Consider the following 8,424-nt stretch of genomic DNA (forward strand, 5'->3'; position numbering starts at 1 on the left):
CATGCGTATGACTTTGTTCACCGACAGTTACTTGAAGTCAAACTAACCGAGTTGTGAATCCTACTCTCTCTTATCTTAATCGCAATTATCTTTTATTATCTACTCTTGAACTTTTATTTATCATAAAAGTCCATCACTAGACTTACCTCTTAGTCTATCTCAGAGTAAGAATGTAAATTCTCACTTCCTACTCTTCTCAATCCTTAGTAATTTCTGATGTTTCGGAATGAAACATTAGAATCCAGATCTTTATTGTATATTATGAACAATAAAAATCGCAACATCTTATCTCCACTATCTTGTATCCTATCTTGACATTATTACAGAGTTTTCGTTCGAGTATGCTTACATTTTAAAAGAATTCAGTTTGTTTTGTAAACAAATTGTTTCTCAACAATTCATTTTCACAAAATTTTGTTTAATAAACAAATAGTTTCTCAAACCAATCATATTCAAACATATGTGCATATACACATATTCACCCACATATACAAGTATATGTATGTACCAGCTGGATTTTCTTTTAAATTTATCTCTTCAAAACTGTGAATCTAACAATTCACATTTTAAAACTTTTGTACAATTGTGGCTCAGGGTGATGACATCTCTCATCCCCAAAGAGTTGCTATACAATCCACTTTCTCTTTGATATACAATATACATGATGCATGTCCTAACAAAATCATTTTGTATAAGTATATGGAATTAAAGTATTCCTTTTTCTATAGTGATTGTTGCAATGTGCATTCATGATGCATCTGAGCACAATAATACATTCTTTAAAAACAAAACTATATACTCACTCTGTAAGCTTCTTTCAAACTACTTCTCCGTAACATTTCAAGTTCCTTAATCCTAATAATTTATCCTCACATTAGGATTATTATTGCTTCACATCATTTGGTTAATTATCAATAGTTATTGATTTCTATTTTTTTTAAAGATGCACGTTTCTAACATCCCTAACTTATCAATTCTCATTTATCATTTATTTCTAATGTTTACTTATATGTGTATTTCTTTTTGTTTAAGGATATGACTTATATATGTAGTTTATGTTTTCCAATTCTAATGCGAATATTGAAAACATATAAACATACTAAGTTAAACATTAAACACATAACTAAACATTACCTGACGATGATCGCGAAGACGGAAACGCCTCACGAATCATCGGGTCTTTACCTCGCCCTCCGCGGAATTTCAGTTTTCCCTTATCCTTTCCCCCTCGCGGAACAAAATAGGGGTTGTAGTGCCTCGCGGGTCCAGAGTTTCCTACCCTAGGAAATGTAGCAGTAGGTTCTTCAGGTTTGGGGTAATAGTACGGCTGGAGGGGTATATCGTTCCTCCTCAACTTACTCTTTATCTGCTTCGCACGTCCAGTCAGATATGCCACAGAATCAGACTTTACCGCCATGAGTTCCTCGAACTCAGGCCCTAAACCTTTGACGTACCTACTCGCAACTTCCTCACCATCACGAACTAACTCAGGTACTTCTTCACATAAACGCATAAACTCAACAGTATATGTCTCCACATTCAAATCTTCCCTAGTATACTTGTCCATATAATCCCTCAGCCTATCCAAACTTTGGTTCTCTTGCACCTCCCACTCACTCACGTATTCCCACGAATGATTCGGCGAGTGTCTTATTTGCTGTTGAACCCTCCTTAGATGGTCCACCTCAGCTAAGAACTCTTTTACCTTAAATCCCAGATAAGCTGATGTAGCAGTCGATTCAGACACAGAGCTATGGCTATTTCCAGTACTGTTTATGTCTTCATTCAACATTCTCTCTAATTCCTCTACTCCAATAGCATCCTCCTATATGTCCATGTCACATGCTGATGTTGAGTCAACAGCCTCTATGGGAACAGATGTATCAGGTATAACAGGCAAACCTGGTACATTATGTGGATCAGACCCCACATGCGTATGAGCTCTACTAGGCCCAGACATACTGAAACACATAAAATTTTCAGCATAAATAACGTATGTAACAGTTATAGAAAAATCACATTTTCATATAACAGGTATCAACTATTAACTCATATAAATAAAACACATAACAATCAAACACAATTCAGAGAAAATCTAACTATTTTCTCAAACAAAATTCAGAGGAATCTTTGCTTTGTCCTGTGTCCAAACAGAACCATTCTCCTTGAATACAGGTCATCTGTTCTGACCATTCCACTTCATGATTGTAACATGTTTCCAACTTTAGGAACATCTCACATGTTCCATCAGTTGTAACGTGTCTCGAACACAAGAACAACTCATGTGTTCCTGATCAAAACATCAATACATACTACACACATGAATAGTTTCTATCTATAGCTGAATGTATTCAATAATTGACAACTGATCAAGACATGACTCAAATCCTATGTTGCTGCAATAGTTCACTAGGAATTCTTATGACTTCTAGTACTTCTATTTAACATATATCAGCAACAATACTTCAGACATTCAAGTCCTAAAACATTGCTCTGATACCACACTTGCCACGACCCGATTTCCCCCTCGAAACTCGAGCCGAGACCGGCGCTAGGGAATGGGAATGGTTGTTCCGAAACCCGTAGCAAGCCTAAAACCTCTATAAATTTTTCGCAAATATAAATCTAGATCGTACCTCGCGTACGACCCGTTTTCATAAAACACCATTAAAACATTTTTTTTTCCGTTTAACGTGGAAAACACATTCTGAAAATATTCATATAAGCGAAATCGCGTATTCAGAAATGCTGGTTGAATAACCCTAGTTATTCTGACCCACGCGCATTTGTCACGACCCAATTTCATGAATCGTGACCGGCGCTAGGGTATGGGTATGGTTGTACCAAAACCCGTAGCAAGCCTTGCGGAAATCAAATAAACATTTAAACCTGCAGAAAACTGCTCGGGGGCAACCGAGACTCCAACCTAAGTCTAGCAATTTATAATACAGTTCTAATATAAATAACTTAAGTAGCTGAAATATTCCACAACATGCCTTAAATATAATAATAAAATATTCCAGTGTAAATATGCCAATAATAAATAATCGGTCTAATCGACAATCCCAATGCAATAACAAATGTAATATATAAACTAGTTCTACTGCGGTCTAAGAGTTTGAAAACAGAAACTAGTTTAATAACATAAAAACCTCCGAGGAATCAAAAGAATCGGAGTGGACCAGCTTTCAAATCATAAACCTGGAAAATTTGGGAAAACAACGGGGTCAGATATACTGAGATGAGTTCGCAATACTATTTACATTTATTAAGTTTAAAACCTTTAAATCAAAACATTTTTATACTAATATAATATGATTATGGAAAACAGTATTGAAATGATCCCAGCGTAAGTATGACATAGCATACCGATAAACCCAGAGTGGACGGGAACAAATCCTCGTCATATAAATATACCAGCGTAAGCAAGACTTTAGTCTGCCGTTTCCCAGAGTACTTACCGGTGCACACAGTCTCGATACAAGCCTATCGAGTAGCTCGTTTCAATCCAGATCCATAATCCGTAAAAACAGTTCACAAACATTTATAATATTAAAGTACGATGCGGTACTTAATAAAGCGGTAAATAGCAGTACAAACTCACAGCTTGCTTATCCACGTGATCTTGGCAAACAGCTAACCCTGCGTAGACTCCGAAGCACGAGCAGTCGACGGGTCTAAAATAATAAATAGGTTAATATCCGTACGACCCCTAACTCTAAGATGACTAGACACCACGTAGGACTAGCACAATTAAATAACCAGATAAATCACAGAGAAACACAATTCTCAAATAAAATGTAATGCCGTAATTAATTCAAGACTATTGAGTTCGCCTTAAATCCAATCCGAAAATATTATTAAAATAATATTTAATTGATAAATGAAATCAATTCCTCAAATAGTGGGTTAGCCGAGTTTTTCAAAACTACCAAGCTAAACACACATGTCGGTGACCCAAGTCCAAACCGACCCAACTAATATTCCAGAGTTTATAAACCACAGTTTATAATTAATATTAAATAAAATATTAATTAATATCAAAATAGAACTCAATAGCTTGAAACTCAAGTAATTAAATATTATCGGCAATTATCTCAATTAATTAAATAACAAACAAAGCTGAAATATAAATTTAATTCCAAAGGCATTTTAAGCCAAAAATATCAATTTTAACAATTAAATAATAATTATTAATTTAATTTTAAATATTCAAATATTATTTTTATGCCTTAAAAATAATATAATTAATTTGACAAACTTTTAAATAAAATAAAATCCCCAATACTTATTTAATATAGTCAATATAAAATTTTACGTATAACCATAATAAAATTAATATTTAATTTAAACTTAAAATATTAATGCCCGAGTAATTTCAAATTATGAATAATATTATTATTTAAAACGCTAATTAATAAGTCGAATTCGATTTCGTAATTTAATATTTAAAATCCATATAAAATAGTTAATAAATAAGTTTAAGAATCAATATGTTTTAAGCATAATAAATCAATGACTTAAGAGCACTTTTAGCCGATCAACTTATCAAATTGGCCAACCCACACCTGCCACGTCCTTCATCTTCCTCAACAACACAAACCCAACATTTAGCAAGTTTCAGAAACAGAATTCGTACTCAAGCTTTCCCTAACTCATTAATTTCTTAAACAAACAACATACAAATCAAGATCAAACCCTCAAGCAAGATCACTTGAGTCAAGCTAACATAAGGGAAGCCGAATTCTACGAAGCCATTTTTTCAAAAACTTGAACCGAGAAAATAAAAACGAAGAATTATAAAATCGAATCATACACATTAATTAAGAGTTTAATGATTCTAACACCAAGCTTATATTTATAATCTAGCATAATCATAACCTCAAAAGGAAACAACCTCCTAGCTAAATGGTTTAATGAAATCGGCAGTAACCATTAATCAAGTAAAACTCAGAATTGACAAATAAGTACGGTGAGACGGCGGCGATTACTACGGGTTCGTTTACGTACCGTTTGACGAACGAAAGGTGTAGAAACGTAGATGCGTGAGTCTACTTTCACGGGAAACAAACGGAATTGATTTCGACCTCCGAACGGCTACCAAACAAATTAAAATACGAAGGTATCGTTTAAAACTCAAAATTGAAAATAACTTAAAACGATACAACGGCGGCGATTGATATGGATTCGTTTACGTACCGTTCTTCGAGAATAAGATGTCGGATCATAGAGGACTGAGTCTACAATCTCAGGGATCAAACGGAAGGGAATTTGGTTCCGAAACGAGTGAGATATCTGTTATGAACGGAGATGTCAATTTTTGCGATTAAAACAGAATTGAAGTTCGAAAATTTACTGAACTTCAGAGCAAGATTGGAGAAAGATTTCAAGACGATTTTAAGAGGAAAAAGAGGCTAGGGTTTGATGGATATTTGGTGAACACTTTTGGTTTTCAAAACGTTTTGAAATACCGAGAGGATCGCTGAAAATCAGGAGCCAAAAACGTCCCCCCTAACAATCCGTAGCAGGTCTCGAACGAGACCTGCTCAAAAAACGCAGGTCTCGTACGAGACCTCCATTTCCCGTACGAGACCAGGTCTCGGTTCAAAGAGACCTGGTCCAACCAATTCTAGTTGGACCGAAACTCAACCCGAATTTTTTTTTTGAAATAAATTTTCAAAACCCGGACTTAAAATTAAACCATTTCCGAATCGACTCATAAAAAAAATTTAATTACGTCGACAATTAAAATGTTACCGGAACTCGTAACTTAAACTTCAAAATTTTACGGGATATTACATTCTCCCCAACTTACTAAAAATTCGTCCTCGAATTTAACACAATAACACATAGCACTTAAGATAACACAAACACAAATAAAGCCCACAAAATTTCACACAACAATTAATTTTCGTACCTCAAGGAAAAATAAAAGGATAGCGATTCCGCATATCCAACTCGGTCTCCCACGTGCACTCCTCAACAGAATGGTTCCGCCATAAAACCTTGACCATCGGAATCTCCTTGTTCCGTAACTTACGAACCTGCGTATCAACAATCTCAACAGGCTGCTCCTCGTAAGATAGCTCATGGTCAATCTCAACACTCTGCGGTACTATCACGTGAGAAGGATCATAAATACACTTCCTCAAAATGGAAATGTGAAACATTGGGTGGACCAACGACATATCTGGTGGCAACGCTAACTTGTACGCCACTGCTCCAATACGCTCAATGATCTCATACGGACCAACATACCTCGGTGCTAACTTCCCCTTAACACCGAAAAGCACAACGCCCTTCATAGGCGAAGCCCGAAGAAACACGAAATCTCCAACCCGAAACTCCATGTCTTTTCTCTTCGGATCAGCATAACTCTTATGCCGACTAAAAGCTGTTTCCAGTCTCCGCTTGATCAATGGTACCTTCTCTGAGGTAATCTGAATAATCTCTGCTCCCGAGAGCTTGCGCTCGCCAACCTCCTCCCAGCAGATAGGAGATCGACACTTGCGCCCGTACAAAGCCTCATAAGGTGCCATCTCGATGCTAGCGTGGTAACTGTTGTTGTAGGAAAACTCAATCAAAGGCAGATGAGTATCCCAGCTACCCTGGAAATCCAGAACACGCATCCTGAGCATGTCCTCCAAAGTCTGAATAGTCCTCTCAGACTGACCGTCAGTCTGAGGATGAAAAGCAATACTGAAATCCAATCTCATACCCAAAGATTCCTGCATCGCCTTCCAAAACCGAGAGGTGAAAACTGAACCTCTGTCCGAAACTATCGATACTGGTACACCATGGAGACTCACAATCCGATCGATGTACAACTATGCCAACTTCGAAGCCTGATAAGTAACCTTGATCGGTAAGAAGTGAGCTGACTTGGTCAAACGGTCAACTATCACCCAAATCGAATCATACCCCTGTCGGGTACGTGGCAAACCAACCACAAAGTCCATAGCCATTCGCTCCCATTTCCATTCTGGAATAGGTAGCGGTTGCAGATTTCCAAACGGTCTCTGATGCTCTAACTTTACCTGCTGGCAAGTCAAACACTTAGATACAAACTCTACAACATCCTTTTTCATTCCGCTCCACCAGTACGTACCCTTGAGATCATGGTACATCTTGGTAGAACCCGAATGAACACTGTAAGCTGACTTGTGCGCTTCCTCCAGAATCTGGTCTCTCAAACCATCCGAATCCGGAACACACAGTCGAGAACCGTACCTGAGAACTCCATCCGCCAGAGCAAACTCAGAATTTCCATCCAGATGGATCTCATCCATAATTCGTTTCAATTGTGGATCCTCAGCTTGTGAAGCTTTGATCCTATCAATCAAAACTGGTTGCACCTGCAACTGTGCCAATAAACAACCTCTTTGCGAAACCTGAAATCCGTATCCCGAAGCTAACAGACTATGCCACTCACGAACCATGGGTCTCCGCCCAACCTCAGAAATATGGGCCAAACTGCCCGAAGACTTGCGACTCAACGCATCGGCTACCACATTAGCCTTACCCGGATGGTACTGAATAGTACAATCATAGTCTTTTAGCAACTCCAACCATCTTCGCTGTCTCAGATTCAACTCACGCTAATCAAAAATGTACTTCAGACTCTTATGATCAGTAAAAATCTCGCAAGTCGCACCGTACAGATAGTGCCTCCAAATCTTAAGAGAAAAAACCACAGCTGCTAACTCCAAGTCATGAGTAGGATAATTCACCTCATGCTTCTTCATCTGGCGAGAAGCATAGGCAATCACCTTACCATGTTGCATTAGAACGCAACCCAAACCGATACGAGAAGCATCACAATACACAGTGAATCCCTCGATGCCAGATGGCAAAGCCAACACAGGAGCTGTAGTCAGAATCTCTTTGAGCTTCTCAAAGCTCGCCTCACACTTGTCAGTCCACTCAAACTTAACACCCTTCTGTGTCAGTTTAGTCATCGGTGCAGATATTCTGGAGAAATCCTGCACGAACCGACGGTAGTAGCCAGCTAACCCCAGAAAACATCTGATCTCGGTAACTGACCTCGGCCTCTGCCAATCCATAACCGCCTCTATCTTTGTCGGATCAACCTTGATCCCATCCTTTGACACCACATGTCCTAAGAAAGTAACTTGATCCAGCCAGAATTCGCACTTCGAGAACTTAGCATACAGCTGATGCTCACGCAAAGTCTGCAGTATCGTTCTCAAGTGGAAAGCATGCTCCTCCTCACTCCGAGAGTAAATCAGTATGTCATCAATAAACACAATGACGAACTGATCCAGAAACGGCTTGAATACCCGGTTCATCATATCCATAAACGCTGCTGGTGCGTTAGTCAATCCAAAGGACATGACCAGAAACTCGAAATGCCCATACCTCGTTCTGAAAGCAGTCTTAGGCACATCGACGTCTCGAATCCGA

General features: G+C 38.2%; 1 long non-coding RNA gene across 2 annotated transcripts; it reads right to left on the reverse strand.

Annotated features, from left to right (window-relative positions):
• Positions 1–2,983: 2,983 nt before the first annotated feature.
• LOC126656576 (uncharacterized) lies at positions 2,984–5,429 on the reverse strand. Of its 2 annotated transcripts, XR_007633262.2 has the most exons (4): positions 5,200–5,429; positions 5,011–5,097; positions 3,605–3,677; positions 2,984–3,201 (listed from the first exon to the last, which is right to left on the reverse strand). It is a non-coding gene; the product is annotated as an uncharacterized LOC126656576 (long non-coding RNA). The 2 variants fall into 2 exon arrangements; XR_007633263.2 differs by lacking the exon at positions 3,605–3,677.
• Between the last annotated feature and the right edge of the window lie 2,995 nt (positions 5,430–8,424).

This window comes from Mercurialis annua, linkage group LG7 (assembly GCF_937616625.2).
Source record: "Mercurialis annua linkage group LG7, ddMerAnnu1.2, whole genome shotgun sequence".
Taxonomy (NCBI): domain Eukaryota; kingdom Viridiplantae; phylum Streptophyta; class Magnoliopsida; order Malpighiales; family Euphorbiaceae; genus Mercurialis; species Mercurialis annua.